The 20,304-nt window shown below is 35.1% G+C and overlaps 1 protein-coding gene across 3 annotated transcripts in view; it reads right to left on the bottom strand.

Moving 5' to 3' along the window:
* Nucleotides 1-20,304, bottom strand: part of ZBTB20 (zinc finger and BTB domain containing 20) — a 785,132-nt gene that overhangs the window by 410,848 nt on the left and 353,980 nt on the right. Inside the window, exon 1 of one of the 3 annotated variants that reach the window (XM_036849632.1) lies at nucleotides 2,823-3,018. The exons of 1 other annotated variant lie outside the window; for it this stretch is intronic. The gene's annotated coding sequence lies outside the window, so the exon portion shown is untranslated. Of the gene's footprint in view, nucleotides 1-2,822; nucleotides 3,019-20,304 lie in introns of those variants that run through there. One more of the 3 variants, XM_036849633.1, reaches the window with a different exon arrangement.

Raw genomic sequence — 20,304 nt, 5'->3', positions numbered from 1 at the left:
GAGGAAAACAAAACAATACAAAAAGTGTGTGTGTGTGTGTGTGTGTGTGTGTGTGTGTGTGTATATTAGATATATATATATCAAACTCACCTAAAATATAAAATAAAAACTAACCTCCTAAAATAATGGAAATATTTTATAGTCTTTGGGCTAATAGATTCATTTGATTATTTGCAGGACTGCAGTTTAGGGAGGCATAAAATTAAAATACCACTATGAGAATAGCCATATGAAATTGAACATAGGTATTTTCGGCACCAGATCATTAATTCTGACATCTTTCAGTTCTGAAAGCCAACTATAGCTGTGTTAAAATCTGTGCCTTCAGTCTTTTAGACTGACTGTATAAAAAAAAAAAAAAATGACCAACTCCTAGGCTTAATCAGTCTAACAAAGTGTGCAATTCTAAAACTATTTATTATTTTAAGAATTATATATGTATGCATGTAATAATATATGCATATATTATTTACTTATATGTATTTTGCATACATATACATGTATATATCTTAGAATCTTCAACCAAACTCTTCAGTCCTTTGACTCCATTATTATTTTCTCTTAAATAATTTTCATTAAGCAACAAAGAGTGATAAGTCATCTCAACAATGAAAGCTTATATTCAAGCTGGGTTTAGTCTATTTTCTGCATTTCTTCTGATAATGATCCAGCTAGTCTCAGACTGATTCTAGTAACAACTCAGGTTAAGTTAGAAGAACTCTAATTGGGCACTAGACATCTTAACAATGATACTCGTGTTAATTTGTCCTTATCTAAGCACCTTGGGCTGAAATATTATTGTGTTTGGGACCAAACATGACTTTTGTTCTTGTATTAATTTCTGGATCTCATATCCTTTCAGATACCAAAGGAATATAGTACCATGCTGGAATAATGCCAAGTTATGCTTGTTTTTTTTCTTTTTCCCCCCATCATGGGCAACCAATAGTTGATTCATACTTCCATTACATCACAGCTGGATTACAGATGTGCTCTTTAGTCTGACCTCCGCATGTCTCTTGCAACTCATTTGTAGATAGTCCAGAAGCTAGCAGCTGGATTTCATTTTTGTTCCAGCAGTCACCATTTTATAATGTTTCTCCAATTCACTGTGAGTTTCACTATTGACAAGTCAATCCAAAACTCCAAAAGGCATTTAAACATAGTGAGTTAAATCAGAGAGAAAATACTACCATTAACTTGCCATAGGTTCATGTCACTCAACTACATTTTGCCACCACTCCCCATACATCAAAAGGGTGTAATGGTACAATTCTCCCACAGAAGACTAATGAAATACTTAGCAAAAGTAAGTGGTTACAAAAAACTTTTTAAAATATAAGTGCTGTATTTTTTTTTAATCTTGCATAGAACTCTGGTTCAATTTTTGAGCCTTTCCAAGTCCTCATAATTCTGTGGTATTCATAATAAAGCAGGCAGATGGTTTAGTCTTTGAACATATGCTTTAAATGCCCCCTTTGAAAATAATGGGCCAAATTGTGCCCTCAAATAGTCACAAGAAACTTTAAGGAGGCTGCCTCTTGAAATCTGAGGACAGAATGTTATCCAGTGGGAATTAAACCTTTAAAAAATATATTTTTAAAACTTTCTTCTGAGCTCTATTCTACATAATAAGGGAAGCCATTTTTTAATAAAATAGGATATAGTAAGGAAAAATCTTAACCAGCACAATATTGCATGGTTCAAGGAACAGATAAGTAGGTAAAATATGTTTTTTATATTTATATTTTAAAATCCTGGTTGTCTAAAACCTTATAAGAGTTGTCTGATTTAATTTTTGAGTGATTGCCAGACTTTCCATTTTTATTATTATTCCTATTATTATTACTATCATGTAGATGTTTTATTGTTAAAGCACTTTGCAATTATTAATTAATTTAGTTTAAATTATGTTTATGCCTTTGTTTTAAATCCATGTTATTCATAGTTATTATAATCCTAAAATGCTATTTCGCCAGCCAATTACTCTCATTTCAAAAACAGTTTGTTGTTGATGAAAGCACATTTTCACAGAATATGAAATTCATCCTCAGTGGATATATGTGTTCTGATAATATTGTTCACATAACCTAGTTGTACTTAGCAGTATACCTCTGTTTCTATATGTCAACATTTCATACATAGAATGAGCCTTCATTTCCACACTCATATTTTTATGTATTTAAATTTGCTTTTGAAAAAGTCTCTAATCTAGTCTCGCTTATCTTACAACGTCCACAGAACTCAGTAGTTTGATTAATACGTCAGCTAAAAAGACCACACAATTGACAATAAGGACACTTTGGTTATTACAGAAGCCCGAAGTTTAAGGAACTATTCCAGAACTGTAACGTCCCTTTAGAAACTCTGAACAAGGACTAGCTCGGAGCTAATGTAAAACAGAGTTTACTTTGAAAAATAAATGCAATAGTTGTACCCAAATGTGTTCAGGACACTGTTAAGACAGGTCATAATTAACAATATTGAGAATAACTGAAGAGCCTTAAATCAAGCGATAATTTCATACAAATGCCCACAAATATCTGAGCAAAGTTTATAACTATTTTTTGGGGCAAAACATTAACATACTCTTCTGCTAATAAAGACACAAAGTAACTCTGAGAAAACCTCCCTCCTCATTTCTCTAACTTTCACAATAAATGCAGCACTGAAACTGAATTCTCAGTCAACGTAGAAATATGCCGAGCAGTATTCCAATAAACAACAAATTGATTTTAAAAAAAACACCAGATTAAAAATTTCCCCCTTTCTCTTGCTTCGCTTCGTTGTTTCACTTTCCATGCACACACAATCACACTTACCTGCACAAGTCTGAAACATCAGCCTATGTAATTTTTTTGAAATGTACTCTGTACCGATGCATTTTTCTGTGTTTCTTTCTAACCCTCGGGAATGTTAAGAATTTAGGAAGAGAGCCACAGCTTAAGAGAGCAATTATTTGCCAGTAAATACTCAATTTGCTTGTCCTGTGATTTTTCTTCTAACTTGCATATTCAATAATCCGTCCCTGACTGCGTCACGAGCACAAAAAGTCTTTTCTCCAAAGGAGAACACTTTCGCCAATCAACCTTCAGCCATGCCAGGGCACAGCTCGTCAGGGTGATTTGTTAGCTTTAATTAATAATTCCTCACGCTGGCCACTTTAACAAATAATGCGGTGAGACTGGGACGCTAGATGGCTATGATTCAGGCCAATAAAACTACAGTGGAAAAGAGGTGGGGAGGGGTGGGGGGGAATTCAGATGCCGTTTATAAACACCTCTAATCATACTCTTTCAGTTTACAATATAGAGGACATCTCTGCTGAATTACCACGTTATGTCCACCAATTTGTATTCAGATGGGAGCCATATGTTCCTCCACTTTATCTGCTAAGGCCTCCTCGGTGCCAACTCAGTTATCGGGCAGACAACATTTACAAAAGCGGTCTCTAGCCTCCAGATTGCAAAAGTTTACTGCAGGGTGAAGTTGGGAAATCAGACATATACGGCACTTCTCAGTGAGCCTGTGTAACGACTGAGAGACTCTACAGAGGTAAAAATTATGAGTGTCAGATTTGCTCTCATCCGCTGTCTGATACTGGGCATTTCATTTAGTCTTTCTGTTTTTTGTTTTTTTTTAAATCTCATACCTCATCTTCAAAACAGTTAACAATAATGGCTGATTTATTCATGCATTCCACAAACATTTACTGAGTCCCAACTATATGCCAAGCACTGTATTAAATGCTGAGAACTGCTTTTGAAAGTAAGACTTTTCCAGCTAACTGACACAATCCATGTATTTATTATATAACATAAGATTATGTACTTGAACAAAGCCACCAAACAGGCAGCGTGTGAATAAAACTAAGGATTCATAACATTGTATGGTCCAAACAATCAGTACTTGACAGCACACTTGAGTCCATGTGCAAAAGTGATGCTCAAAGTAAAAACAAAGAATAAGAAAAGGTAAAAAAAAAAAAATTTTTCTTTTCAAAGATTAGAAAGTTTCCCTCAATGTGACTAGAACATTCAGAAATATATCAATCTATTCATAAGCAATGTTAAAAGGTTCACAAGCACTTAAGGAACATGCAAAGTTATAGGACATTTTATTCATGCCTTGATCTAATATGTGTGTGTGTGTGTGTGTGTGTGTGTGTGTGTATGTGTGTGAGACTGCAAGTTCATTAATTTATTGGGTATATATTTATTGAGCACCTACTCTATCCTAGGAACTGAATAATACTATGTATCAAGAGATAAATAAAGCACTATCCTCATCTTCAAGAAGCTCACAATTTAGCCACCAGATTCAAAAAGGGAAAATCTAAACAAAAAAATCTAAAAAAAAAAAAAAAAAAAAAAAAATCTAAACAGAAAACGATTGGGTTGGCCAAAAAGTTCATTCTGGTTTTTCAGTAACATCTTACCAAAAAACCCAAACAAACTTTTTGGTCAACCCAATATAATACACTATAATAAAGGGAATGACATAAATATGCATAGAAGTATGAGGCAGGGCTTCTAGAAGTGATGCATGGACTGTTTCTAAAGGTAGAGTAGAAATATCACTGGTAGAAGAACATTCTAGAGAGAGGCAAACCTTTGAACTTTTATTAGAATTAGATTACCATTTAGAAACTATGGTATTTAAAGCATAATAAATTCAGGTGCATAATGATAAACATTTCAGAATTTTAAAATGAATTTCTTAAGAAAAAAAGGCTCCCTAAACTGTGATATCTTGACATCACCAGAAAAGTAAGCGGTATCTCCAGAGTGTTTCAGTTGTCTTAGACAAATAGGAAGCATTCACAACACATACTGACTTTTTGTTTTTCTCCAGTCCATTCATCTTCTTTCACTATGTACATACTTGTACAGCTTCTGTTTTCATTATACCATAAGATAAATCATATCTGCATGACCAATAAAGGAAGGGGAAAATCTATATCCATTTATTGGTCACACGTATAACTCTAGCCAGAGAGTACAGGCTATACAGTACTAAGGGTGAAAGTGTTGAGGAGAAGAAATGATACCCCAATACCAAAAAAAAAAGCTCTTTTAGAGCTAGGAAATGCTCCTGAAGATTGTGTAGAGTTCTTAACGACATTAAACATTTTGTTTTATATTAAACTCAATAGTGAGGCAGCTGGCAGAATACTGCATTTACCATAAATCATTAACCACTAGCCAGTTTGAAGAACTGATACAATTTATTAATTTATTCAACAGACGTGTATTGAGCTCCTGACATGTACCAAGCACCTACCAGTTATGGTTTGATTTTTATTTCTGTAATACTCATATATAATAAGTTTACCATTTGTTGAGTGCTTGCTATATGCTAGGAACTGATCTAAGAACTTTACATATATTACCTCATTTAATTCTCACAATATTACAAAGTAGGTACTATTACCATGTCCATTTAACAGATTAGGAAACTCACAAGTGGTGAATCTGGATATGCACTATGTGGATTCATTCTAAACAATGAGACCAGTGCCATTAACACCCACCAAAAATCAGTTCCATTACTTTATAGTTACCTAGTCACATATAATATTTATGTTATTATTTTTAATCTAGCAAAATTAAGGTAGTTTTGAGGTTAATTTGAGAATTGAGCTAAACTTCTATATTTAACGAGACGCATGTCTCATAAAATAAGACTGGAAAATAGCATTTATGGTATCAACAGGCTTGCACTTGGGACAAACCGGCAACTAGCTTGAGTTGGGCATGTTTTAGATAATAAAAACTAGCACCACAGAACCACATGCTATGGCAACCCCCTTCTCCCTTATTAAAACTTCACAAACTCTTAGAAGGTAATTCAGAATCTTCTACACCTTTAGAAGCAGAATGAGACAGTGGTTTAAAAAGTGAGAGGAAGACCTTGAGTCAGAAAGGCTTAGGTTTGAATCCTTGCTTGGACACTTATTAGCTGTGTGCCCTCCGTCAAATTAATTAGGTTCTCTGAGGCTCAATTCTTTTATCTCTAAAATGGTTTGTTGTGAAAATTAAAGGAGGTAATGTAGTAGGGTACAAAGCATAGAAATTAGCCCAGAATAGATGCACAATATATGGCATTTGAAGCATTCAGAGTTAAAGCTTATTACATACAACTAAAATTTACTGTTTCTGAGCCAAATGATACATGTAATATGTAAGCCTGCCTTAGACAATAAATGTAAATAAGTCTTAGCTAAAGCAAATTGGACTTGGTAGTCTGGTAGAATTTCCTTTGAGAATGTCAATAATATAGTTGAAATGGTTGTGTTTAAGAAAACAGAGCTGACCCACAAAATAGAGAGAGATGGCACAAGAATTTACCAGTTAATAATAGAAAAAGAAATCTTAATTTTCCAAGTGATTAATACAATGTTACATTTCATTTAGTGGAGACGTAAAAAAGCTTATTTGGGACTCACTGCGGAAGCCAGCACTCAGTACAGTCATAGGCTCTCCTCAGACAACCCGATGCTGCTAAGTTTGCTAACCACCAGCTAACTACCAGCATTCTCCAACTCCAGGCACCCTGATGCCCTTTCCACATACTTTCTTCTCACCTGACCTTGATTTAGACCAGCCATCTCCAGTTCTTGATCTAAAGTATAGAGCAAATATTAGTGGAACACACATTTACTGATGGTGATAAAGCTAGTTGTAGGTGAAATGGGGGTATTTCTTCATGGAGGGGGTCACTGGAGGGGCTTCACCAAGGCTCTTCTTATTTACTTGAATGTGTATGTAAGGATTCTCCTTTGCGGATTCCTCTGGGATAAGGAACTGCCTGGACCCTCCATTATTGGTTCTTATTCGACGGCGTCTACCTGACATCAGGAGACGGAGAAACCAGCAGGCCAATTAATAAGCATAGGGATTTTCTGAGCCACAGTAGCCTGAGTGGGATCTCCTGGGCAGTCAGAGCTTTCTAGAATCTGCTTATTTCTCAGTTAGAAACCCTAATTGGTAGAAAGAAGAAGTATGGAAGACTAATTCCTGTACTCTTTCCCAGGGATACCTAGATTGGTAACAATGACTTAGTAAAATTTTGGCCAGGTTTAGTCTGCCTTTCCTTATTAACTACCTGATTCTCCAGCCTTATTTAGGGAAATTTAATCTTCTGGTTAAAAATGATGACAAGCAGACATTAGAACAGAAACAGTTCAAAGTTGATGCTATTTTTTTTATAACATTTTCTCAAATAAATTCCATATATTTTACAGTTTCCAAACTTATGCATTTTTACATATGTACATAAATACCTAATACCTAAATATTTCACTAAGTGATAACTGGATAATGATGGAGGGGAAAGGTGATTTAATTCCAGTTTCAAATTTAGAATTCTGTCTAAACAAGAATTTTAGAAATATTCATAAATTGTTAAGTGGTGATCAATATATTTGACTGTACTAGGTTGAGATTAAAACCTTAAATTTCTCAAAAGGTCCTTGTCCCTTGAGGCATTACTTTTTCAGTGAGAGTCTCCAACGTTTACAAATGTGAAAATTGGGATTCCCCGAAGGAGAAAAATATTTCTTGTCAGAAAACTAGTCATGGCTAGTTCACACAGTGAAGGAGTCCAAGACCTTGTCAGCTTTCCTGTGACCTTGCTATGTGATTTGCTACAAGTCATTTAATATCCCCTTATGTCTCAGTTTTCTGTCTCCTTATCTATGATACCTAAATGATATTATCAAGATAATGTGGAGAAAATATTTCTATCGTCTCATAGAGCATATGCTAAATTCCTAAATTTCAGAGTATCCAATGATACTACCAGTATCAAATGGGTAGAATGACACCAACGCCCTGTATAATCTTAAATAACATATTTAGTACCTCAGCTTTTCACTTTTTCAGCTATAAAATGGGTATTGTCATGTTTACATTTTTGTTCAAATACTGTATTAGAATAGAGAGACTATTGCATAATCTATTAAAACTTTTCAACAAAAATTTCATACAGTTTAAAAAATATGACCAATACAATCAAGTTGCCAAAGCTGATTTTCAAATATTGATATATTAGAGGAATTGATCTTAAAATATCAAGGCATAAGATGAAGTAAATATTTCTAAGCATATTCAGATATTTATGAAGGGAGACTATTTCTAAGACTATTTTTATGGTGGCTCTAAGACCCTGGTAATGAGAAAGCCGAATCAGGGAAAGTGATTTTTAGCAGACTGTTGAATGATATATAAAATAAAATGTATTCACTAATGGGTTGGCAGAAATGTTATACATGAGCTTTTGGAACCAGAACTGCTTAAGTAGCTTTTCATATTTGGCAAAGCCGTGTTCCTGAAGTGTCCCCTCCCAACCTCCTCCCACCTCTCATTTTTTTGTCCTATAGTGCCAGGTGGGAGTAATGAAAAAAGGGAGGGGCAAAACAAACAGAGACAGTCACTGTGCCAGGAGCCACTCCAAAGATCAAAGAGCCAATTTGGCTGTGGCTGCCAAAACTGGAACCACGGTGGGTGGCTCATCAGCATGGTACCCTGAGAACCACATGGGCCACTCCTGGTAGGTCAGCACCTGTGGGCACAGGCCCCTCATCCAGCCAGGAAGGACCACCTGCTAAGAACTAAACGTGCACATTTCCTTACCCACTCACAGCATTTGACTTCAACACAGTTCTGCACTACCATTATGTTTGTTGAATGATCTCAGTGTGATAGACACTATACAAAAGGGTAAGTCTGTTCTACTCAGATTTCACACCTTACAGAATTCTAAGGAGAACTCTGATTTTCCTATACTAATGGGTAAACTCCTGGGTAACTAGTAGACAGGATAATACAATTTCTAATATTTTAATCAGATATATTGCTTTAACTTTCATATCTGTCATGAGAAAATAGTACATTAATACCCCTATTACCCAGCCTTCTCATATTCACCTATAACTATACCTCGATTTAACATGGTCATGAACCCAGAAAAGAGAAAATAGAGTCCTTGAGAAACTAAAAAAAGATGCCATAAAGTACACATGATTGTCCAAACTAATCTTTATTCATCAGTGAGACTTTAACTTGGAACCTATGTATTCTTCCTTACTACATAGTAGTATTAGTTATCTGGGCCCTCCATTCATGTTAGATGGAAAGATGAGATACTTCCAGAAGAAAGCACAATGGGAACTGTAAGAAATAATCATTCTGTGTCTCAGAATGAAGAGGAAGAAAGGAGTAGGGGAGAGATGAAATATCCAAGGCTGAGAACTATGTACAGTTTGCAAACATATCTATAATTGTGTCCTACATAAATCAGTGTGGCAGAGCTCTACACAAAAAAATATTTATATTTGTTATGGGATGAATTATATCCCCTCAAAATTCATATGTTGAAGTTCTAACCAATAACTCAGAATGTGACTTTATTTGGAAATAGGGTCATTGCAGATACAATTAGTTAAGATGAGGTCATACTGGAGTAGAATGGACCCCAATCCAATATGATTGGTGTCTTTATAAAAAGGGGGATTTTGGACACACATATGCACATGGGGAGAATGCTATCTGAAGATGATGACAGAAATTAGAGAGATACTTCTACAGGCCAAAGAACACCAAAGATTGCCAGCAAACAATCAGAAGCTAGGAAAGCAGGATGGTACAGATTTCTTCTCACAACCCTCAGAAGAAACCAACCCTGCTGATTCTACCTGCCAGAACTCTGACACTGTACATTTCTGTTGTTTAAGGCATCCTGTTTATGGTACTTTGCTACAGTAGCCCTAGGAAACTAATACAGTAATGATGATCACAGAATCATTATGTAAAGATTAACTCATGTTCGCAACACTTTGTTTAAGAAGGTTGAAAAATATAAGATTCACTTCAGGAAAAGTGTCATTGATATGCTTTAAATAAATAAACCATTCGATGTCTGAGTGATATCTAGATGACCAATATACATGAAACATACAGTTTTCAATTTTTGCTAATGCAATGAGATATTGCCACCTTTACTGAAAAGATAAAGTGATATATACTCTACAGAAGACATCAAAGAGTCCCCAACCTCTAAGAAAAGCATTTTGACTAGCAAGGCAGATAAATTTGAATTTATTTTTGCTTATTTGTTTAAAATACATACATAGCCTAATGAGGTTGGGATGGTTGCCAAAAGAAATTATTGGTAGAGAAGAGGCTGGCTACTTAGAAGAGAACAATTAAGAATTGGGATTTGAGTCTAGGTCAAAACTAGGAGATGTTTGTCCAGATGAGAAGTTACAGACAATTCTAAGTATGAGGAATACAGGGGGAAAGTAAGAAGACTGAGGCAAAGCAAGAGAAAGAAGGAAAGGGTGAAACAGTAGTGGAGGAAAAATGAGAGAAAGTAGCTGGTATTGAGAGCAAGACAATCTGAACTGGGCACAGAAAAGGAAAAAAGTCCTGCAGATGTTAAGAAAGACAAGAGAGGGTAGCATTCCTGTGTTCTGAACAAAAAAAAGAGAGTTAAAAACATCTAGTGCAAGAATTAAGCTCTCCTTAAAAGTAGTGCTCTGAATGCTTTTGTGTGAAAAAGAAAGACTGTACCTTGATTTTTCTTTAAAGATTCAATAGTGCAATGGAAACCTTTTTTTCTTTAAGTGTAAGCTAAGCAGTTATGGCAGGTAGGTCAAGGAAGAAATACTTCATGGAACAGGAAGTCATAACTTTATGCAATGTGTTCTCTGGAGAATTTACCAAAAAAAAAAATATATATATATATACAAAATAGTCCCACAAAGTTTGTTTTGTTAAGTAGCTTTAAAATCCTACCTCTCCTGATTGTTATTAACATTTTATTCAGCCAATTATCAACTTAATCTGGGGAAAGAAAAATCAACTTGACTTTTTGACAGCCAAGTCAATCCAACTGGAAAATTCTAATCCTACAAGAATAGGGCATAGGGAAAACTCTGCATAACAACATTTTCAACTGTCAACAGAAATCCATAATATTATAATCATCTTTTTCTTCCTTTCCCAAACTCACTCTCTCTAAAAAAATTGATGATGATATAATGATATTCTTGGGTAAAATGAAAAAGTGAAGATAGCCATTCATTCTTTATGGTAATAGTAAGTTCTTGTTCAAGATGGTAAAAATTGTAATCTTTTTTTATCCTTCAAAGAAGTTATAGATGGCCTTGTCCATGTCCCTAAAACAACTCAATTATACCACTAAATAGAAGAATTACAGTTTAATTTCATCTATTTTCTATGTTAAACAATTCACAAATCAATTTATTTATTCATTGGGGGAAATTTTAGCTTAGATGATGATATTCAAATAGGGAGCTAAAATGTTGAAAAAGAAAGTGATGGATTTTTTTTTACAGGTATTACTTTTTCTTTCTACTGATTTCTAAATGATTTCTGCTATAGAATTGACTTCTACAGAGCACTACTGCTTCTGGTAGATGGGAAATAATGCTCTCAAAACTGAGATAGTAGTAAAATGAATAAATTCAGATCATTGGAAAAGGAAATGAGAAGGGAGTGAGGAAAAGGTTACTGCTACAGCATTAAAAAAATATATTCTTTGATGTTTACTGAAAATAATGCTTGCTTAATCTTTCTCCTCTGAAGAGGAGTAATTGAATGAAAAAAAGAAACAGGAAGGGAGGAGGGAGAGAAGGAGGGAAGAAAAGAAGGAAGAAAGGGAAGGAAGGAAAAGCAAGAAAACAATTGATCAATTAAGCGTAAAAGCAATAAAGTAAGAAGGTGAGAAAGTAGGAAAGAAAGAGAGAAAGCCATTATAGAGGTACTCTCTCATCCCCTTCCCACTGGTTGGCCCTCTGATCTTTTTTTACCTACTATTTACTCCAACTCAAATGTTTGGGACACAACTGTGATAGTTGAAAAGGGAGTGGGGAAGGAAAATTACTCCCTTTAATTGATGCTCATTTAGGTACCAATCTGTAATTCAGCAGCTCCAAGTGCTTTTTTTTTTTTTTTTTTTTCTCCTAAGTGCTTTTAAGCTCATGTACCCCTTTGAGAATAAATAAAATCCATGAACCTCTCCAAGGAAGAAAGAAAGGGCACATCTACCAACACATACAAATTAGGTGTTGCATACTTTAAAAATATGCATACACATACATATGAAGCATATTTGCATGCATTTTCAAAAGGCCCATATAAACTCTAAACTGATCCCTGCACTCTCTAACCATCCATTAGATCAGTGTAAAGAACTATTGGCTCTAGAATCTGAACCAAGCCAAAATAAATAGATGAGGGTAGGGACTTGGAGAAATGGAAATGGGATATAAAACAACCAACCAACCAACAAACACATACATAAAAAAAAGTCCCTTGTCTCCAAGTCAACCCTTAAGCTTCTGACTCTTTTCATTGGTTTTGGAACTTACGACTAATGAACTATTTAATTAACAAAAATAAAATATATAGCAAGATATATAATATTTTAGTGATTCTGCATGTTTTTAATCAGTAATTTTACACTCCTCCCTGTTAATTGTCTTTGATAGTGCACTGACATCTAATATTGTCTTGATTTTGAATATTAGCTATAACAATTACAATAACATTGAAAACCAACACTACTTACTATTGTGAATAGCAACTCATCAGACACATAAGAAATGACATGGAGACTTGGCAACAGATATGAAAAAATCAAATAAAGAATAATAAACTAATTTCAACATTTTAACTAGACTGCATATATTTGAGGACACAGACCATGCCTTAGCTGATAATGAGAATTATTTCTATTTATTTAAAACATAATTTTTTCATAGTATTTCACAATCTTTAAAGGCCTTAAGGTATCTTTATTTCATCTGATTTAGACATCAATTCTGCAAAGTAAATGGGAGAGATACTATCTTTATTCTACAAGTGAGGAAACAGGCTATATGTGATTAATTGGCATGCTTAATATCATATATCTAACATGTGATGAGGTAAAGATGGGAATTCAGGAATTTTGATAAGTTTCCCAGTAATTTTTCTGCTACCCTATACTGCACTCAAAAAATGTTCATTACACATAACTTATTTAGGCACTTAGTATTTAGTAGTGGCACATGTTGACAAATAATTTATAAATCGAATCAACGTAAATACATGAACAGCACAGTAGAACATATTTGGAGAAAAAATATAAATACACATTATCTACCTTCAACTATCCTTCCTATTAGTTGATAAGTGGTTGGTTACTTACATTGGGTTTATTAAATTAGAAGTAAAAACTGACTTTAAAAATATATTAGTATATTTTCATTCTTCCATCTTTAAATACAGTCCAAAATTTAGTTATTGTTAAAGTTTTACAATTTGATTGTCTTTATATTCCCTGTTTTCACTTGGGAAATTAGTCTTTTAGCTGGAAAATTCTCCTTCCTATTTTTTATTTTAATATGAGATATACAGCCATATTTTAAAACAAATAAGATGGTAGATTGCTAGGATGAGCTAATTTCTTACTTGAAGAAATGGTATAACAAATCACAATCTAGTGGATTTACCTGTATTTATCCCTTAATGTCCAAAGCAACGCTTATATTCCAGACATCAGAACCCACCTTGAGCAAAACTGTGAAATGTAGATGAAATTTGTCCCCAGTTCCTATTTCTTATCTCCCTTTGACCTTACTTCCTTTTGACCTTCTTAGCCCTTCCTTCAACCTTATCAAAAGATTTATTTCTGGTCCCTTTTCCCTGGGGCACTAGAAACTTCCAATTTAATTTCAGCTGTAAACTGAGGTCCTTAGTCAACTCGGATTCCTCCTACTGCATCCTTAGTCCACCTTGTTAACCCGTCCATCAGAATGCTGCCATGTATCTGACCAATTTCACTATGCCCTATGTCATGCCTTCACTCACCACATCATACTCTCTTAGGCGCCAGTGAGAGACTTGAGATTTTCCTATTTCCTGGCAGGTTATAACTGCATTTATCTCGGCCCTCCATGTAAATCATCTCTACTGATATTTTAGTAATCCCATTTCAGGTTTATTCAATCTTGGCTTACTTCCCTTTCCCAGTTGGGCTACCACTATGGTTCTAGCATGCTCTGGGGAGAATAAAAGGGTGTCAAGGAATAAAATCTGTCACCATAAGCCTGAAAACTTCCAGTCTAGCTCAGGCTCTAATGATCAACATGGTTTTTTCCTGTGCCCTAGTTGTTCTATTTATCAAGTGAGAAAAAATACTTTTTACCATGAGATATATGAGGATGAACGTTTAAGTTTTTTAGGAGAAAACCTACTAATAGATTTTGTAAGTATTCATACTGCCTTTCCTTCTGCTTCTAGAGCAAAAAAAGAATACTCAGAGTACTCCAAAAATAAATACTGGAAGTGACCCATTATTCTAGAATTCATCTGTAGTAGGCAAAATAATTGCATCCGAAAAGTGTCCACTCTCTAAAACCTAGAACCTTTAGTACATGGCAGAATGTTATGTTACATGGAAAAGGAACTAGCTGAGGCAGTTAAAGCTATGGACTTAAAATAGAAAGGTATCCTAGATTATCCAGGCGGGCCCAATCTAATTACCTTAATAGCAGAGAACTTTTTCTGGCTGGAATTTGGAAAAGAGATGTGTTATAAGGGGAAGTCAGAGAGATTCCAAGGGTAATAATGATGTGAGGTACTCTTGCCTGCACAAAGATATAGGGGCCCATGTGCAAAAAGCTGAGGATGGCCTCCAACTGACAGCCAACAAAAAATGGAGATTTAGTCCCATAACCACAAGGAGCTGAATGAGCCTGGAAGCAGATCCTTCCCAGAGCCTCCAGTTAAGAACCTGGCAGTATGATACAAGTTTGGTCTCGTGAAACCTGGAGCAGACAAATCAGTTGAGCCAACCCAAACTTCTGATCTGCATAACTATGAAATGATATATTTGTGGTGTTAAAAGCTGGTAAATTTGTAGTCATTTGTTATAGCAGCAATAGAAATGTAATATACCATTCCAGTTCAAAGGCCAATAGGTACAATAGTTTAAAATTATATGGTAAGGAGTTGGAACAGGAACCAATATCATGAACACAGAAAGTTCTTGGTACTACAAACACATTTTCCCCTTGATTTTCCTTCTTTCAGTCATATCCCCAGAGAAACAAAGGACTAAAGGACAAAGACCATGAGGAGTGTATTATCTACTTAAATGCAAAGTGTCTTCACCAAGGAGCTTCACAAATATGCCTTTTTGTCACAGGTAAGAATACCAGTAGTGCTACACTACTCACACCAACTAAATCCACTGTCTTGAAAACGAAAAAGAAAAATCTGAGAATAGTTCAAAGGATTATAAAGATATGATAATAATGGCCATTTAGGAGAAAATGAAGACAGAATCCAAGCAAACGTACTCAGAATTCACATATCATATGTGTAGTAGGGTGTGTTTTCCCCACTATATAAGTTGTCTTATAACCATACATTTAAAGAAAATTATTTTCAAAATTAAAATTATGTATTTTTATATGGCATCAACAGAGCTATTTTTCAGATGTAGCTTCCAAACAATTTTCTTTCTTATTCACATTTTTTTGCATAGCCAGATTCTGGCCTTGACAGAACAAAACAATATTGGAAGAAAGGCAGCAATTTCCAATGATTTTTCAGCATGGAAGGTCTAGAGAACTTGACTTTTGAAGATATACTCAAAAGTCTAAAAAACCTAAAAGTTTTTGAGGTGTAACAACTTGCTGAAAACGGATACTTTTATAATCGACTAGAAATGATTCTCACAGTAAAGGGTAAATGCTCAGCAAGTTGTACATATTCTACTTTATATCACAGTATGAAATAATACAAATGAAAAAAGGAAGAAAAACAAATGTAGTGATTAAAAATTCTTGTAGAAACAGGATAAATGCAATTAACTTTTTTTTTTCTGTAGAGACAGGAAATACATGAGGTAAAAAATTTCTAACACCACACTTTGCAGCTTTCCTTTCGTGTTGCATGAGGCCAAAACAGGAAGTATAGCTCTAATGGTTTGGTTAAGAATTGTGCAGGATGAAGGCCATGTGCGAAAAAATACTCACCTTTCTCTTCTTTTGAACACTACATTCTGTTTACTACAGGTCTCTGAAAACTTAGTAAAAATTTTGGTCATTTTATAAGGAGATATCATAATCTTGAGGGACTTTGAGCCTCAGGCACAGCAAATTAATCCCCATTTTATATCTGTCCCAATTTAGTGTTTCCAAAGGGGGCGGATATAATAAATCCCGCCAACTCTCTTTTTTAGGGCTATTCAGATACTAAATAAACCAGGATCATTTTAAAATGCAATCTCACAAAAATCTGCTTTGCTTAACCTTCTCTCCGTCTTTAAAAAATAAGAAAGCCATGATGTTCTTTTTTTTGTTAATTAATTCATTTTAGACAATTCCTTAAATTTTCATTTTAATAAATTTTTGTGTGGGCGCATTAATTACTTTCAAAGACAGCTTTACAACTGTTACCTATTAAAACCCTTTGTTAGTGAATAAAAAAAAAAAAAAAGAAAAATAAAAAAAACTCCCAGCATGCGCCCTCCCTTCTCCATTCTGAGCAGGTCCTTGCTATCAACTGCTGGAGTATGCTTGCTTTGCACCTAGAGCTATAATTATTTTGCTTTAATTTTACAAAACCTTTTGTTCCATTCCCACGAGCCCACCTGATCCTTATATTACACTCGCTCTATTAAAACACTCATGCAGAACAAAGCATGGCTGTACTGATTCATAAGTAACTTTTTTTTCTCAGAAAAATGCCACTGGCTAGGGTTCGGGACATAGTCCTGGGCTTCACCTTTCTCTGCCAATTTTCATGTGTTAGAGAAAAAAAAAAAATGTTGTTTTAGAGTGTCGTATTCTTCCCAAACGTCCTTTCTTTGTCCCGGTGGCTTTTTGTGCATTTTAAAAAATATTTTATTATCCATAATTTTAATCTGCTGCAATATAAAGTGATACATTGTTAAGGATGGTGGGTATATTAAAGGATTGTAATCATGTTGAGATTTCTTTTATTCATATGGTTAGGATCTTTTAAAAATCACTTTTCTCTCCTTACTCCACTCCTTTTCCTTGAGATCTTGCAACACATGTGGGCTTCTGGCAGAAAAAAATTGCAGTGACTCATCAGGAGAATTGTTTGTTTGCTCTGAGGAGCACCCTGAGGACCCTCTGGGCTGCACACGGAGCCCTTTGATCCTAGGAAATTTATTTCTTCCAGATGTTTTCCCCACAGCCACCTTTCTGCAATGTCCCTCTTCATTAGGTAGCATGAGGATAAACACTCAAGACCCACTGCTACAGCATACAGTTTTCCTGAATGGAGTGTGACAGGGAGTTGACATCTGACTGAGTCATTGGATTCCCCTTGCCTTAGGCACAATGATGGAGGAAGGTTAATGCTGAGGAAGGCAGAACCGGCTCTCTTCAGGCAAATGTCCTTAGAATTAAGATGGAAATTATGTGAATCAGGCCAAAAAAATACACAAAAAACACAAATCTGCAGCCCATTGCTCATGAACCTAGCCTTATCCAATCTTATAAAATCTTAATGCTTGGATCTGTCATGTGACTTGCCCACTTGTTCAACCTAAAGTATAAAGAGTGAATAGGAAAGTGAAGTCTTGGGACATCTCTTGCATTTTCTTGGTCTGGCTGAGTGTGCTAGTAGAAATGAAGGGAGGACAAGGCAGGAGAGGGAGAATAGGTGCATAGAGAAAAATGGTCTGCTAGGCTAAATAAGCCCCCCTCTGCACAAAGGATAGCCACATCCTCATCCCTGGAACCTGTGTTTGTTACCTTATATGAAAAAAAGGGACTATGCAGATGTAACTAAGTTAAGGATTTTAAGATGGGGAGACTGTCCTGGGTTATCTAGATGTGCCCTAAATGCAATCAGAGGTATCTTTATAAGAGGGAGATTTCACACAGACACAGGAGGACAAGTTAATTGGCCATGAAAGCAGAGATTGAAGTGATACAGCCACAAGCCAAGAAATGTTGACAGTCAACAGAGGCTGGAAAAGGCAAGGAAACACATTCTCTCCAGAAAGAACAAAGCCCTGCCAACACCTTGATCTCAGCCCATTGATATTGATTTTGGACTTCTGACCTCCAGAATCATGAGAGAAGTTTCTGATATATTAAGTCACCTAGTTTGTAGTAATTATGTTATGCTGTCACAGGAAACTAATATAGATGGTAACTGCTTCAAGACTCCATTGTTCAGCACATTCCTGAAATCATCAAAGTCTCAGGTTGAAGGAGGAGTGGAAAATAGGGTGCTACGACTTGGCAAAATTCTTTGTGCAGATACTGGAGTTCTTAACAGCATTTGTGATCCACATCACGTTGAGAGTGAAAATAAACAGAGAAAAGAGAGTACAAGAGGTCATTTAACAGATTTTACAGATTGTAAGTGTAAATGCTCCAATTTTCTAATACTAGTTTGCATATTTTATGAAGTAGGACAAATCTATTACATTTTCCCTTTAAAATAAACATTTATATATAATGTATGACCAGTCATTTCCCCCCTAAATTGTCAGTATAATATAATGAACTACAGCAACAATTGATTTGGCATATACATACCAATATTATATTTGGCATATATAGGCTATGCTATAAAAGTGAAGATCTGTCTGCACTTGAGGTAACTTTCTATTAGCTATTCAAAGGACAGTCAATTTTAAAGATTAATAATATAATAATATAATATAAGATAATAAGATAATAATATAATAATATAAGATAATTTGGAACCTAAACCCAAGAATTCTTAAATAGATGCATTAAAATAATAACAAATCTGGAAAAGTCCAATAGCAAAATGACTATTATGTGACCAAACTGCTCAGTTTATCACTTTCCCTAGATCATTAAAAATCTATAGCAGCTGCATCATTTAAAAGGACAAGGAAGACTCCTCAATTCCCATGCTTCTTTTCAGCTATTGGGTTTTTCAACAACCAAACCATTAATCTTCATAAACAACATGAGGTCAGTAGACCTAGACCACTAATATAGATGAAGAAATGGAAGATCTGGAGAGCCTAAAGAGATTCTAGATCAATCAGCAAATGATAAGAACTGAGAAAATCAAGTAGAAATGCCGACTCTATTCTCTAGTACCTTTGTAAAGCAAATAGAGATCGAGTTGTCCTTTTGAAGATAACACTCCAATGACAAAATATATAAAAGATGGTCATTTATTTTTTGCTACTTTCATGTAACTACCACTGAGTATTCATTTGACAGTAGGTTTAAAAACAGAAAAACATAATACTCTATCTTTTAACAAAATAAACAGATAATAAACTGATGATTAATACAACTAACCCACTGAAAAAAGATATCCCAAGTTATTCAAAGTACCAGGAGGCTAAAGAAACTGGTAGTTGTCCCCATGAGCCTACATTTGGGGAAGCACGAATAAGAATAATGAGAATCTCCTCACATTCCTTCTCCACTTCCCACCATGACCAGCTGTATCCTGACCTGAGGCAGTTCAAGCTCTCAGGACTTCAGAGATTCACTATCTGGAGTGAAGAGCAATCAATGCAAATTCCACCTTCATACTCCCATGTCTCATTGTTTTATTTGCTTTAGCACTATGTACACCTTATCTTTGGAAGGTCAGAATGCATATCTTTGCTTTGAGTGTGGTACAGGTTCTCACAGCACCATATAATTATAACTGATCTTTACTCATTTATTAACCCTTCCAACAACTCAGGAGGCAATTGTTAACATTCGCATCTATCACCATCCCACTTGTTTCTACAAGTTCCTAAAGGGCAGGGAATATGTTTTTCTTTCAACTAGCTTCCCTTAGCTCTACAACACCTAGTTAATTCTTAAGGAGTAACCGGCTGATACATAACTCAAGCACAGGAGAATGGGTGGCCAGGGTCAGTGCGGACTGGCCCATTTGACTTTGCAAACTTTGTAATAAAACATTGTTTGCTGAAGAGATAAACAATAAAAGAATTTTTTAAAAATCCTAATACAAAGGTACCTTAACTCCTTTAGCATAGGTTATGATCCTGAGAGTTAATAATCTGTACTGTTCCATAACAAATACACTGAGCCATAACAAATATAGGAGGGTGAGTTTAGTATAATATAGTTGGCTGTGATGGAGATATGGTTGAGATGAATGGAGCTTTAAAAATCAAGAGTCAAGGACATTTGGGAAGATATAAGATGTAATTGGGTACCTTTTAAATGACCAAGGACTTGTCTCCAGCATTTTAATTATCATGTTTCTGGGACTTGAATTAAAGTCCCAGGTT

Source organism: Balaenoptera musculus, chromosome 4 (genome assembly GCF_009873245.2).
Source record: "Balaenoptera musculus isolate JJ_BM4_2016_0621 chromosome 4, mBalMus1.pri.v3, whole genome shotgun sequence".
NCBI classification, from domain to species: Eukaryota; Metazoa; Chordata; class Mammalia; order Artiodactyla; family Balaenopteridae; genus Balaenoptera; species Balaenoptera musculus.
This window is presented reverse-complemented; position numbering and strand designations above follow the sequence as displayed.